Source organism: Mustela nivalis (genome assembly GCF_964662115.1).
Source record: "Mustela nivalis genome assembly, chromosome: X".
NCBI classification, from domain to species: domain Eukaryota; kingdom Metazoa; phylum Chordata; class Mammalia; order Carnivora; family Mustelidae; genus Mustela; species Mustela nivalis.
The window spans coordinates 121,800,582-121,814,451 of NC_139040.1; the positions used below are offsets into that span (position 1 = coordinate 121,800,582).

Here is a 13,870-nt window from a genome sequence, read left to right on the forward strand (position 1 = left end):
GAGGGAGAGGGAGAAGCAGGCTCCCCACTGCGCAGAGAGCAGATGCGGGCCTCCATCCCAGGCCCCTGAGATCATGACTTGAGCCCAAGGCAGATGCTTAACTGACAGACCCCCCCGGGCACCCCTGTTGCCTTTTCAGTTTTGACCAAGGCTGACCAGTGAAGGCCCAGGGCAGGTCAGTGCGGCGCAGGCGGGGTTCTGGTGACACCCACTCCCTCCTCCCATGGCCACCGCTGCCTCGAACACCAGATCCTCGTTTCCCTGGCGTCTGAGATGATTCCAGCAACAGCGACTGGGAGGTGCTGTTTTGAGGAGGAGAGAATCCAGCAAACCTAGTTCATGGCGGGAAGCTCTTAATGACTGTTCTCTGTTGTGCTGACCAACGTGGTTGCTAGTCACATGTTTCTACATAAATTAAATTAATAGAAAATTGAGTTTCTCTGCAGCCCAGCCCCATTCCAGATGGTCAGTGGCCACCTATGTGTGATGGCGACCGTGTTGGATAGTGCAGATACAGAACATTTCTGTCATTGCAGAATGTTCCACTGGACAGCACCGCTCTATACCATTAACTTTGAATCTACACAACCGCCAGAACTTAGGGCTGACCAGAATGATTCCCTTTGAGGTGGGAGCGCTCCCCAGATGTTTACCTGTGGAGGTGAGAGTCAGGTGAGGCCATTCTTGGAAGGGTGTCTTTTGTTCCCCAGAGATAGAAAGGGGTGATGTTTGTTTTCCACATGAAGGGAGCTTATCAAGGACCGGCTATTTTAGCCCGGGAAAGGTGGAAAGGTGAGGCCGAGGAAACCATTCAGAGAGGGCCGCGTTCTTTCCATGGCGCCCTTAGCCAGGGGACCACAGAAGGGGCGGAGGCGGATTCCGTCTCGAGTCAGCAGAGGAAGCAGCCGCTGGAGGTAGAGTTCAGAAAGGACAACTAATCTGTTTTCCAAACAGATTTTGGTAAATAACTGACAGGAGATGGGCTGCTTCTCTGTAAGTATTAACCCAAATAATGGGGTTTAATCATTAAACCTTCTAGGTGGCCGCTTGCTTGTTTCTCTGATATTCTAATCCGGGTCACAGAATGGCTAAGGCAGCTTTAAGTGGAGGGCAGAGTTTGTTTTCTTTCTTCTTTCTTTCTTTCTTTCTTTCTTTCTTTCTTTCTTTCTTTCTTTCTCTCTTTCTTTCTTCCTTTCTTTCTTTTTTTCCCCCCTTTCTCTGTTTGCCTTTTATTTTCCACTCTGAAAGAACGTTATGGCTTCTTTCTCCTGGAAACTACCTGTTCAAGTTGAACACTGTGGAACAGGTATGTCACCTTGAAACTTGAAATTAGGTTTCATTTTCAGTCTTCTGATTGGCAAGCCATGGACGCAAAGAACTCGGTAACTTTCTAAACTTGTGGAAGTGTCATGGCTTGAAAGTTGAGCCCTTGTTTTATGAGTTTGGAAAACAACTATTAGAACACCTCTGATGATTGATGTTAAGCTTTCCAGAGGGTTTTGGCCTGAATATTTATAGTTCTGTTTTCTGGTTATTGAAGTGACATTAACTATAAGCACTCAGCATGGTTTGACACAATTTCTCATTGCATGCTGCTCTTTTCAGGGGTTCAATAGCGACCTCTGTCTACTGTCTGCCTTGCTAGACAGCACAGACTTAGAATGGTTCCATTATCGCAGAAACTTCCATTAGATAGCATTGGTCTTTATCATTAACACTGATTTCATAAAAGTACCAGACATTAGGACTGACCAAAACCATCCTCTATGCAAGAAAATGGTTTTAAAGTGAGCATAGTATCAGACCAGCTTAAGGATTTCAAGTCTACAAAGGTAAAAGGCAAGACCAGCTTTGATCAGGAATCAACACAGACAGTATTTACACACGAAAGGCTTGATAACCATGCTGAGGATGTGGTGAGAGGCCTGCTCACAGACGAGAACGATAAACTCAGTGCCGTGCATGGAAATGGAAGGTGCTAGCCAGCTGTCCTTGGAGCATGATTTTATGTTGTCTTTCAGATGTTGGGGATAATTTGATCTGATATCCTGTCTTTTCATTGCTTCTCTTAAATTCAAGAGTGTGAGCTGGCTGGTGATGCATGGGGTTGAGTTCTGGTCACAAAACAAAGCCTCAAGCTATTCGATCAGAACAGGATGCACTTAGTTCTAGATTACACATCTTGCCAATGGAACCACCCATCTTGGGTAAATGTTAAAGGATTGAAAGCCCATGCAGTGGATGAAGCCTACAGCCACTACAGCATTCAAAACCTTTCAAAGAGGTATGCTCCGTGCACAAAAGGAATCAAAGGGTTCAATACCAGAGAGGATAAGGAAAGAGTTACTGTAGCTAAACATACGTATACTCTATGACCAGGAATTTCACTCCTGGGTAAATACCCAAGAAAAAGAAAACATACGGAAAATACATGGGCAAGAATGTTCATAGCAGCTTAGCTGCCTGCTATGCAAATATTTGACATATAGCAGATGCTCAATAAAAATTGTGAAATCGGACTGAGTCTTTAGGTTTTATTTGTGGCTTCACAGATGAAGAGACACCTACTAGTTGTATGTATTTGTTCATCAGTTTGGATTTCTAGCCTATACTATGGATTACATACTTTAAGCAAAGCCATTTTGTTAACGATTTGTGTTTCAATCCATTATTACTTTAATAAAACATCAGACTGAACTCTTTGGGATAGTATTTTTCAAGTTTTTATTTAAATTCCAGTTAGTTAACATACAGTGTAATATTAGTTTCAGGTGCAGAATTTAGTGATTCATAACCTACATATAATAGCAGGTGCTCGTCACGAGTATCCTCCTTAATCCCCATCAACAATTTAACCCACCCTCCCCCCCATCTCCCCTCTGCTAACCATATTTGGTTTCTATCGTTAAGAGTCTGTTTTCTAGTTTGCCCCACTGTTTTGGTTTTTTTTCATATGTTCATCTGTTTTGTTTCTTAAATTCCACGTATGAGTGAAATCATATGATCCTTGTCTTCTCTTATTTCGCTTAGCATATACATGTTAGCTCCACTCATATCATAGCAAATGCCAAGATTTCAACCCTTTTTATGGCTAAGTAATATTCCATTGTCTATATATACCACATCTTCTTTATCCATTCATCAGCTGATGTACATATGGGATTTTTCCATAATTTGGCTATTGTTAATAATGATGCTAGAAATATTGATGCACATGTATCCCTTCAAATCAGTACTTTTGTATTCATTGGGTAAACAGTAGTGCAATTGCTGGATAGTAGGATAGTTCTATTTTTAACTTTTTGGAGGACTCTTCATACTGTTTCCCACAGTGGCTGCACCAGTTTGCATTCCCACCAACAGTGCGTAAGGGCTCCCCCTTTCTATGCATCTTCACCAACACCTGTTGTTTCCTCTGTTGTTGATATAGCCATTCTGACCGGTGTGAGGTGAAATCTCATTGTATGTGAAATCTACATTGACTTGTATTTCCCTGATGATGAGTGATGTTGAGCATCTTTTCATGTGTGTGTTGGCCACTTGTATGTCTTCTTTAGAAAAATGCCTATTCACCTCTGCTGCCCATTTTTTAAAAATAGATTACTTGTTCGTTGGGTGTTGAGTTTTATAAGTTCTTTATAGATTTTGGATAGTAACGCTTTACCAGATGTGTCATTTGCAAATATTTTCTCTCACTCTGGAGGTTGCCTTTCAGTTTTGTTGATTATTTCCTTTGCTGTACAGAGGTTTTTTGTCTTGTTGGAAGTCACAATAGTTCATTTTTGCTTTTGCCGTGCCTCAGGAGACAAACCTAGCAAGAAGTTGCTAGGGCCAATATCAAAGAGGTTACTGCTTGGTTCTGCTCTAGTGTTTTGGTTTCTCGTCTCACATTTAGGTGTTTCATTCATTTTTATTTACTTTTTAAAAAAGATTTTATGTATATATGCATGTATGTATTTAGAGAGAGCATAAGCAGGGGATGGAGCAGAGGGAGAGGGAAAGAGAGAACCTCAAGCAGACTCCGTGCTGAGCATGGAACCTGATGCTGTGACCCATTCCACGACCCCGAGATCATGACCAGAGCCAAAATCAAGAGTTGAACGACCAACTGACTGAGTAACGCAGGTGCACCTCATTTTGAGTTTATTTTTGGTTATGGTATAAGAAAATGGTCCAGTTTCTTACCTTTGCTTGTTGCTGTCCAGCTTTCCCAACACCATTTGTTGAAGAGACTGTCTTTTTCCATTGGATCGTCTTCCCTGCTTTGTTGAAGATTAGTTGACCATATTCTTGTAGGTCCATTTCTGGGTTGTCTGTTCTGTTCCATTGATCTGTGTGTCTTGTTTTTGTGCCAGTACCATACCATCTTGTTCACGACAGCTTTGGAATTGTGATGCCTCCAGCTTTGCTTTTCTTTTTCAAGATGCTTTGGCTATACAGGAGTTTTCTAGTTCCACACAAATTTTACGGTTGTTTGTTATAACTCTGTGAAAAATGCTGGCAGTATTTTGATGGGGATTGCATTAAATGTGTCGATTGCTTTGGGTAGCATAGAGAGTTGAACAATATTTGTTCTTCCAATCCATGATCATGGGATGTTTTTCCATTTCTTTATGTCCTCTTCCATTTCTTTCATCAGTGTTCTATAGCTTTCAGAGTACATATCTTTTTACCTCTTTGGTTAGGTTTATTCCTAGATATCTTATGGTTTTTGGTAAAGTTGTAAGTGGGATTGATTCCCTGATTTCTCTTTCTGCTGCTTCATTATTGGTGTATAGAAATGCAGATTTCTGTACATTGATTTTGTATCCTGCGACTTTACTGAATTTGTGGATCACTTTTGCAATTTTCTTTTGGGAGTCTTTTGGGTTTTCTATATTGAATATCATGTCATCTGCAAATAGTGAAAGTTTGACTTCTTCCTTGCTGATTTGCCTTTTATTTCTTTTTGCTGTCTGATGCTGAGGCCAGGTCTTCCAGTACTATGTTAAGTAACAGTGGTGAGAGCGGACATCCATATCTTCTTCTTGACCATGGAGGAAAAGCTCTGTTTTTCCCACTGAGGATGATATTGGCTGTGGGTCTTTCATATGTGGCCTTTATGATGTTAAGGTATGTTCCCTCTATCCCTACTTAAATTTAAATTTTAATTAATTTTAATTTCCTGGTTGACCCATTCATTCTTTAGTAGAATGTTTTTAACCTCCATGTATTTGAGGTCTTTCCAAATGCTTTCTTGTGGTTGACTTCAAGTTTCATAGTGTTCTGGTCAGAAAATACACATGGTATGATCAGTCTTTTTGTACTTGTAAAGGCCTGATGTGTGACCTAGTATGTGATCTGTTCTGGGGAATGTCCAATGTACACTTGAATACAATGTGTATTCTGCTGCTTTAAAAGGAAATGTTACGAATATATCTGTTAAGTACATCTGGACCAGTGGATCATTTAAGGCCATTGTTTCCTTATTGATTTTCTGCTTAGATGGCCTGTCCATTGAGGTAAGTGGGGTGTTAAAGTCCCCTGTTATTATTGTATTATTATTATTGAGTTTCTTTACATTTGTTATTGTTTTTTCTGTTTTTTTTTTTAATTTTTTATTTCTTTTCAGTGTAACAGTATTGTTTTTGCACCACACCCAGTACTCCATGCAATCCATGCCCTCCCTAAGACCCACTACCTGGTTCCCCCAACCTCCCACCCCCCGCCCCTTCAAAACCCTCAGGTTGTTTTTCAGAGTCCATAGTCTCTCATGTTATTAATTGTTTTATATTTGGGTGTTCCCATGTTGGGTGTATAAATATTAACAACTGTTGGATTTCCTTGTTGGATAGTCCCCTTTGTTGTGATATAGCACCCTTCCTCATCTCTTGCTACAGTCTTCGTTTTAAAATCCACTTCTCTAAGTATTGTTACTCCAGCTTTCATGTCTGTTTTGTGTGATAAAGGTTTTTCCATTCTTGCATATTCAATCTGCAGGTATCTTTAGGTCTAAAATGAGTCTCTTAGAGGCAATGTATACATGGGTCTTGGTTTGTTTGGGTTTTTTTTAATCCATTCTGACACCCTATATCTTTTGATTGGAGCATGAAGTAAGGTGTTTGGAATAATTAATTCAAGCTTAGGATAACTATAGGGAAGGGCCTGATATTAAAGAAAGCATAATGTTATTAGAAAATAAATTTTTAAAATGAATATATAGATACTGGAGCAAAATAGCTATTAGACTATTTTGGCATAGGACACATTTGTGTGTCATTTGTGGCACAGAACACATTTCCCTCTGCTTTTCCATCAATGAGAATATCTCACTGGTGGCTTCAGGTTGTGTCTATGGATGGGTGGGGAGGCCACGAGGGGCTCCCTTCTCCTTAACTTCATATATAGACAGAGAATCCCATGGGAGGTACTGATGGAAATAGCCATAGGCTAAAGCAACCCCCCAATCATCCCGTGGGGTCACTACTGTCTACGTACTCACACCTTTACTTGTGTAAAGTGGCATGAAAAAGTAGCAACCAACTGTACATCGCGAGTGACAGAGATGACAACACTTGGGAGGCCTGTGGTGCATAAAATTTCCGAAACCCCAAATGGGCAACATGGGGGGACTATTGTGAATGTCCTTAGGAAATGCTCTTCATGATGTCTGTGGACCAGTGGAGACCTAGGTGGTGAATGTGTGTTAAAAGGGAAGGAATGCACCACCTTGACAACTGCAGGGCGGGTGGGGACTTCATGTTGAGCAGTCAGGGGAAGGCCTCTCCAAAGGGATGCTCTTTAAGCTGAAGTTGGATTAGCAAGCAGCAGCCTTCCAGGGGAAAAGTGTTCCAGGAAAACTTGGCTTTCTGGCAGGATGCCCTCCATGGAGGGAAGGGATGGTCTTGCTGCCAGAAAGTATGAGTGCCAGCAATACTGCTGTCGGGGGCGGAGTGATGACGGCCGCCTCATGAATCATGGGGTGTTTAAAATGCAATTCACTTGCTGATCCCGTTCTCCACGCGCGGCCAGGAAGAAGGCTGCATCCTTACATGAACGGGCTTCCCCATGGGAAAGGGCCCCCCAGATTGCAAGACAGCATTGAGAAAAACTTTGCAGAGAGGCCGCCTCTCCGGCGGGTGGGTGGACAGAAGATGCCAGTGGCTTGGCAGCCGGCTCAGGTTTTAACTCTTCTGCCCTACAAAGGCCTTCTGGTGCCAGGGCGGGACAAAATAAATGCTGGGGGTAGCGGCTCCGGGAAGAGCTGCATCCCCTCAAAATGCTTATGATCGAGTCCGCAGCCCTAGTAGCTCAGAATGGGATTGTATTAGGAGATAGGGTCCTTGAAGAGGTGATGAATGTACGACGAGGTCATAGAGGTGGGCTTTGGTCCAGTAGGAATGGCGTCCTTAGAAGAAGAGATGGGGACGCAGGTGTGCACAGACGGAGCCCGGGTAGGACAGGAGAGGACAACCATCCACAAGCCAAAAAAAGGAGCCTTAGAAGAAACGGACCCTGAGCACCCCGATCCTGGGCTTGCAGCCTCCGGACCGAGAGACAATAAATCTCCGTTGTTTAAGCCGCCGGGTCTGGGGCGTTTGTTAGAGCAGCCCTGGCGGACTGGCCCGGAGGCAAGTAGCGGTCTCCGGGATGGCTGCAGGGATCCCATCTGGAACATCACTGTTTCCTTCTTTCTCCTCGTGGCTTATTTTATGAATGTTGCAGAAAACTAGAAGTTACTGGGACGGACAGAATGGAAAATGTAAAAGGTCATGCACTGAGGATAATCAGATCAGATCAGAAGAACGGAAGCTCTAGCTGCCGTAGGCCTTTACCCAGTCCTCACCACCGCCTCTTCCATCGAGCCCGACGGCCTCCAGTGACGCAAGCTCAGGAGCTCCTGAGGACGCTTTTGCGTACTTGGCGACCCGTGGCTGGCAGAGCCTTATTCCGCTGCAACCTCGACTGACAACGCAAGAGGGTGTTCCTGCTGGAGAGATGGGTCCTGGCTACGTGCACACAGGACCGACAGGCAGCGGGACGGGTCCAGTCCCCCTCAGCCAGCAGGCAGTGGGAGAGAAAGCCAGAGGGCCGGATAGGCAGGGGTGTGGCCAGGCAGAGAGGGCTGTGGCATCTCCTGTCCCTTCCCCGGAGGACAGGGCCGGGCGGGAGCGGGTGCCAGCGCTCAGGCAGGTGCGGCCTGGACGGGTGCCGACAGCTGGGCCCGCCCCGATGAGTTGCTGCCCGCGCCCCACGAGCGATTATGTGCTCTGAGTGACACTTTTGCTCGGGCCCGTCCGCCTCAAGGCAGGCCTCGAACTGCTCAGAGCCTGGCGCTGTCTGTAGATGAGACACCAGCATGTCACTCCCTCGCCATGCACGCCGGGGGCCCCGTCCCTGAGGGTGTGCGGGGGAGCAGACACGGGGCCTGCCTTGTGGCTGGAGAAGTCCGAAGGGGGAAGGCTGTCCCAGGCTCCAGGAGCGGGCGACAGGACGGCTCTGCCAGAGGCTGCCCCCCGCTGTATCCCGGGGAGCCAGCGGAGGCTGCCTGAGGGAGCCGGGAGGACTCCCTGCCTGCGGGGCCAGGAGAGCAGGCCGGTGAGGCTGGCCGGGCCCGCCGGAGGCCGAGCACGGGGTGGGCTGGAGGACGCTGGCCAGAGCGCAGCGGGGGCCCCCGAGGCGCCCTGAGTGGGGAAGCTGAGGGCGCCCACCACAGCAGAGGGGAGGACCTCGGACGGCGGAGCAGCCTGGGGCGTCCACAGAGGGCCCCGGCGAAGGGACAAGAGCCCTGCTGTTCCCTTCGGTAGATGCTCCCAGCCCTCTCCGTCCTCACTAACGTCCCTACAGGAGTGAGAATGACGTGGGTGAGGGACACTTGGGGAGACGGTGGGGCTGGGGGGCCACGGGGACAGGAGGGCAGTGGGGCACGGGACGGAGAGCGGCTGTGTCCGAGGCGGGAAGACGGTTTGGATCCGAGTTTGGATGCCACCACCCCGAGCTCTTTCATAAGCAGAAGGGACGGGAAAGCTGCATGGTTCGACCGAGACGCTGTCAAGGACCGACGGAGAAAGAGCTGACAGAGCCGCCCGAGGCAAGCGTGTGAGGACAGAGCCTCTCTGTGCAGAGGCAGCCCGTGCGCCTTTGTGGCTGCGGCTGCCAGCACAGATCGGGGTAACTCGTGGCGCAGCCGCCTGCGGGCCCGGCCCTGACACCGGGACGGTGGGTAAAGCCGGGTCTCCCTGGGCGCAGCGGCCGCAGAGGAAGTGGGGCCTGGGGGACGTGATAGGACAGCGCAGGAACGGGAGGGACAAAAGCTTTCCAAGACCTTACTGGAAGCCTGCTGTCAAGTGATTTGCTTCCTACTTCCTGGATGTTCCTTATTGTTTGTTTTTAAGACTAATTTATCTATTTCAGAGAGAGAGACAGAGCAAGCGTGACGAGGGGCAGGAGGAGGAGGAGAATAAAATCTCCAGCCGACTCTGGGCCAAGCGAGGTGCCCGACGTGCGGCTCCGTATTGTGACCTTGAGATCATGCCATGAACTGAAATCAAAAGATGGTCGCTTAACTGACTGATACACCTAGGAACCCCCCCCCCCCACCCCAGGTTTTCTTAAAAGCAGAATGGAAGAGGTATGGGCAAATGGCAAGGACAGAAAGTTCTGGTTTCATGAGGTCAGGTTATGTGAAGATCTCTTGTGAATTCGAAGATGGCAGCTAGGGGTTTTGAAGTTGTTACGGTAAGGTTTAGGCCAGATTTTGTAAACTAGTTTCAGACAAATGTGTAAATGTTGAAAGTAGTTTCTAGGGAAATGTAACCGAAGGTGACACTCGAGTCTACTTCCCAAGCAAGTTGGGAAATGCACCTGCCGAGTTCGTCCAGTGTTGGCTTTTAGGGTAATTTGTCAACTTTTAGCACGAGAGGGAGAAGTCTGACTCGGGCATGGCCTTTTCTTTCTGAATCTCATGGTGTAGGGCACGGAATGGATTTCGTCCTGTGCCTAATTATTCAGGAATAAGTCTTGTGATCTGAAAAGGAACAACGTGCTGTGTTGTCCACAGTAAGGGGATTAATGGTCTTGTGCTTGTAAAACAGCAGCCCGGCTCCTCTTTAGTCCTTTGATTTCCAGAAACAAGAGCCTGATTCTTACCTCCCCTCGGATGCAGTTGGCCCTGTCTGGCGCCATTGAGGAGAAATGGCAGTAGAGCCAAATCGCAGAGGATTAGTGTAAAACCAGGGCTTTCTACACTTGAGGAAACGGAGTGGACATTTTTACCTTTTCAGGGCTTTGCTTGAGTAGCCGTTTGAATATGTATAAATATTAGTACTTTGTAAAAGAGTTGGACGAAATGATTATTCTAGTGAATTCTGATAATTCCATCGGACTGACCTCTATATACAGGTACCCTCGTGGACACACTAAGATCTCACGCCCGTTCTAGCAACTGCTGTAGAGTGAAATGCCTCGTCTCAAGTCCAGCAAATGGCAGGGAGTAAACCTCAAAACACGAACTTGACTTCTAGCGGTTCAGTCCAAGACATTTTGTATCTAACAGTAACTGTCAGCATTGAAAATGTTGACTTTAATATTTTCAGTAACAGTTTGCATCTTCTAGTAATCTTCACGTCTAGGTAGATAGAACATTTTCAATCTCTTCGCTGAGGTGCTACGTGAAAGTAGGCATTGCCCCAACGGAAACCCCAGGTAAAGAACTTGCATTCATAGTAAAGGATGCTGTAGTTCCATGGGGATGCGGACACGGGAAAGGCCGTAGGGTCCCGGTTGTGTTGGTGGACTCATACGTGTCCCTATTCCTTCTTTATTTTTCCTTATGGAGCTTCTCTGCACCTGCTAGTGTGTCCGTTTCCTTGTTTCTTCTGTCTGCGCCCCATTAGAATGCAGGCTGCACCAGAGAAGAGACTTTGTTTATTCTCGGACTCTCTAAAGGTGGATGCTGTGAAATTCATGTTTGAACACTATTTAAAGAGGCTTTCGATGGAAGGAACGAGGCAGGGAAAGTGTCCAGAAGACCTCTTAATGCAGTTCCTGGCTTCCCCATTTTCCCAGCAACGTTACTTTGCATTTGTTTAAATTCTGTAAACGGCGTGAGCCACACATACTCTACCAGTCCCCGGCTTTTTCATTCAGCAGATTCGTTTTGAGATGTAACCTGTCGTCACAACCACGGAGCCCTAGTTCAGTCCTTTCCCACTGGGGGTGATGTCGGTCCCCCTGGGCATATTTGACAGTGTCTGGAGATGCGTGTGACTGTCACTGCTGGAGGTGGTCCTGCTGCTGTCTGGGCGACGGGGGCCAGGGGTGCCACTAAGCATCCCACGATGCAGAGAACCGCGTGGCCCAGTAGCCCAAGAGCGGAGAATCCTGGGGCTATGTCCTTCCTTCGGTTTGTGGAACAGAATTTCCTCGCTAGCGCATAGTATGTTTACGTTAGTCGTCCCCTGTGAGTGAGCATTTAGGTTGTTCGGCTTCTCTGTTCTGACGGAGTGCTGGGAAGAACATCCCTTCTGCTGTGTGTGTGTGGGGGGGGGTTGTGGTGTGTGGTGTATGTGTGGTGTGTTAGTGGGGGTGCGTGTGGGTGTGAGGTTTGTGTATGGTGGGTGTGTGGGGTGAGTATGTGTGTGGGAATGTGTGTTGTGCATGTGGGTGTGTGTAGTGTATGTGGTGTGTGGGTGGGGTGTGGGGGGTTATGTGTCGTGTGTGTGAGTGTGGTGTGTGTGGGGTGCGTATAGTGTGTATGTGGGTGGGGATGTGTGTTGTGTGTGTATGGTGGGTATGTGGGGTATGTGGTGTGTGTAGGGGATGTGCGTGGGAGTGTGTGGTGTATATGTCGGTGGGGGTGTGTGGTTGTGTGTAGTGTGTTTGATGTGTGTAGGGAGTGTGTATGGGAGTATGTGTGTGGTATTTGGGTGGGGTGTGTGTGCGGTTATATGTGGTGTGTGTGCATGTGGTGTTAGTGCTGGTGTGTGTGTGGGTGTAGGTGGTGGGTGTGTGGGGGTGTGTATGGTGTGTGTGGGTGGGGATGTGTGTTATATGTGAGGGTGTGTGTGTGGTATGGGTGGTGTGTGTGTGTGTTTGGGGTATGTGTGTTGTGGGGGTGTGTGTTGTGGGTGTATGTTTTGTGGGTATGTGTGGTGTGTAGGGTGTGTGTGTGGTGTGTGTGTGGGTGTCTGTGATGGGTATGTGGTTGGTGTCTGTGAGTGTATGTGTGTGGGAGGGTGTGTGTATGGTGGGTGTGTGGTATATGTGGTGTGCGTAGGGGATGTGTGTGGGAGTGTGTATGTGGTGTGTGTGGATATGGTGCATGTGTTATGTGTGTGGGACAGTATGTGTGTGCTGTGTGGTGTATGTGTGTGTGGGTTTGTTTAGGGGGGTGTGGTGTATGTGGGGGGGTGGTTTTGTGTGACGGGGTATGTGTGTGGGGGTGTGTGTGTGATGTGTGTGTATGTGTGTGTGTACATGGGGGGTATGTGTGTGGTGTGGGGCGTATGTGTGTGTGGCAGGGGTGTGTACACACCGTGTAGGAGAGTTTCTCATGGTCACGCTCCGCTCTGGGCAGCACTTCCAAGCGTTGCTACACATTCGCACTCAGCGCTGCCTGGCGCCCCAGTTCTCAGCATCTTTCCCACCACTTCCCAGTATTTAGCATTTTCAGTTTTGCCAACACGTAGCTTATTTTTTTAAAAAAGATTTTATTTATTTGACAGACGGAGATCACAAGTAGGCAGAGCAGCAGGCAGAGAGAGGAGGAAGCAGGCTCCCTGCTGAGCAGAGAGCCCGATGTGGGGCTCGATCCCAGGACTCTGGGATCATGACCTGAGCTGAAGGCAGAGGCTTTAACCCACTGAACCACCGAGGCGCCCCAAGTAGCTTACTTTTAAAAAGACGAAGCTTGAGTGTTTCTGCCATCAGTGGTCACTGTCCCTCAGTTTTTCCACCAGTGTGGGCTTTTTTTTTTCCCCAAGTACCCCCCCACTCCTTCATCCCCTACCACCCTCTCACACCCCCACCCCCTCCCACCCGTTTCCCCCTCCCCCCCTACCTCCCCCCCACCTCCTTCTGGAATATATGGCAATGTTCGGAAATATTTTTGTATTTTCACAATGTGGGTGCGCTGCCCGCCCCTAGAAGATAGAGGCCAGGGGTTGTGCTAAAAACCCTACGATGCAGAGGACAGCACCCAAGGACCAGGAAAGAATTACCCGGCCCCAAATGTTAACAGTGCCAAGACAGAGAATTCTCAGTGTAGACGAAATCCTCATATATGTCCCTTTGAAAGAAACACGACACTCTGTATAACAAAACTTTATTATTGTTACTAACAGAAGAACACTGTTTTCACTCAAGAAACTGGGAAAAGGGGAGAAGCAGGCCTTCCCGCTAAGTGTGTCTCCAGGGAGAAGGCGGGCAGGGGGAGGGCAGGAGAAGACCGAGGTTTGGATGCCAGCCCCGTGGGTCAAGGGAGGTGGGTCTGGGGCCTGGGCGGAGCTGCTGCCCGGGCGGTGAGCGCTGGCTGCCGGGGCCGGTCACTCATGCGGGGGTCGAGCGGGGGTCAGCGGGGTAAAAGGACTGCTGGTTCGAGTCTCAGGCGGTGGCTCAGGATACAAGGGGGGCCCCAGGCTGCAGGAGGGCCCAGGCTCTGGGACACGCTCATCTGCTCTCAAGCCGAGGCCCGGTGACTCTCCTGGGGCCTGCTGGTGTCCTGGCGGCGGGTCGGGCCCGGGCTGGGTGGCCTCCTGGTCGGCGCGATGCCAGAAGAGGCCTCTTCTCAGAGGCCCAGGCCTGGGCACGAAGGAAGGGGCCATGCCATCTTTCCACACGGGCCTGAAGGCGGACGGCCTGGCCCCTGGGCTCTGCCGCCTCCTCTTGGCCG

General features: G+C 48.3%; 1 protein-coding gene and 1 long non-coding RNA gene across 2 annotated transcripts in view; one reads left to right on the top strand and one right to left on the bottom strand.

The window, feature by feature from the left end:
* Positions 1-13,870, bottom strand: part of CA5B (carbonic anhydrase 5B) — a 124,537-nt gene that overhangs the window by 83,134 nt on the left and 27,533 nt on the right. The window lies entirely within an intron of this gene.
* On the top strand, positions 1,214-9,516 carry LOC309856205. The gene is made up of 4 exons (XR_014307094.1): positions 1,214-1,306; positions 2,080-2,284; positions 4,972-5,112; positions 9,394-9,516. It is a non-coding gene; the product is annotated as an uncharacterized lncRNA (long non-coding RNA).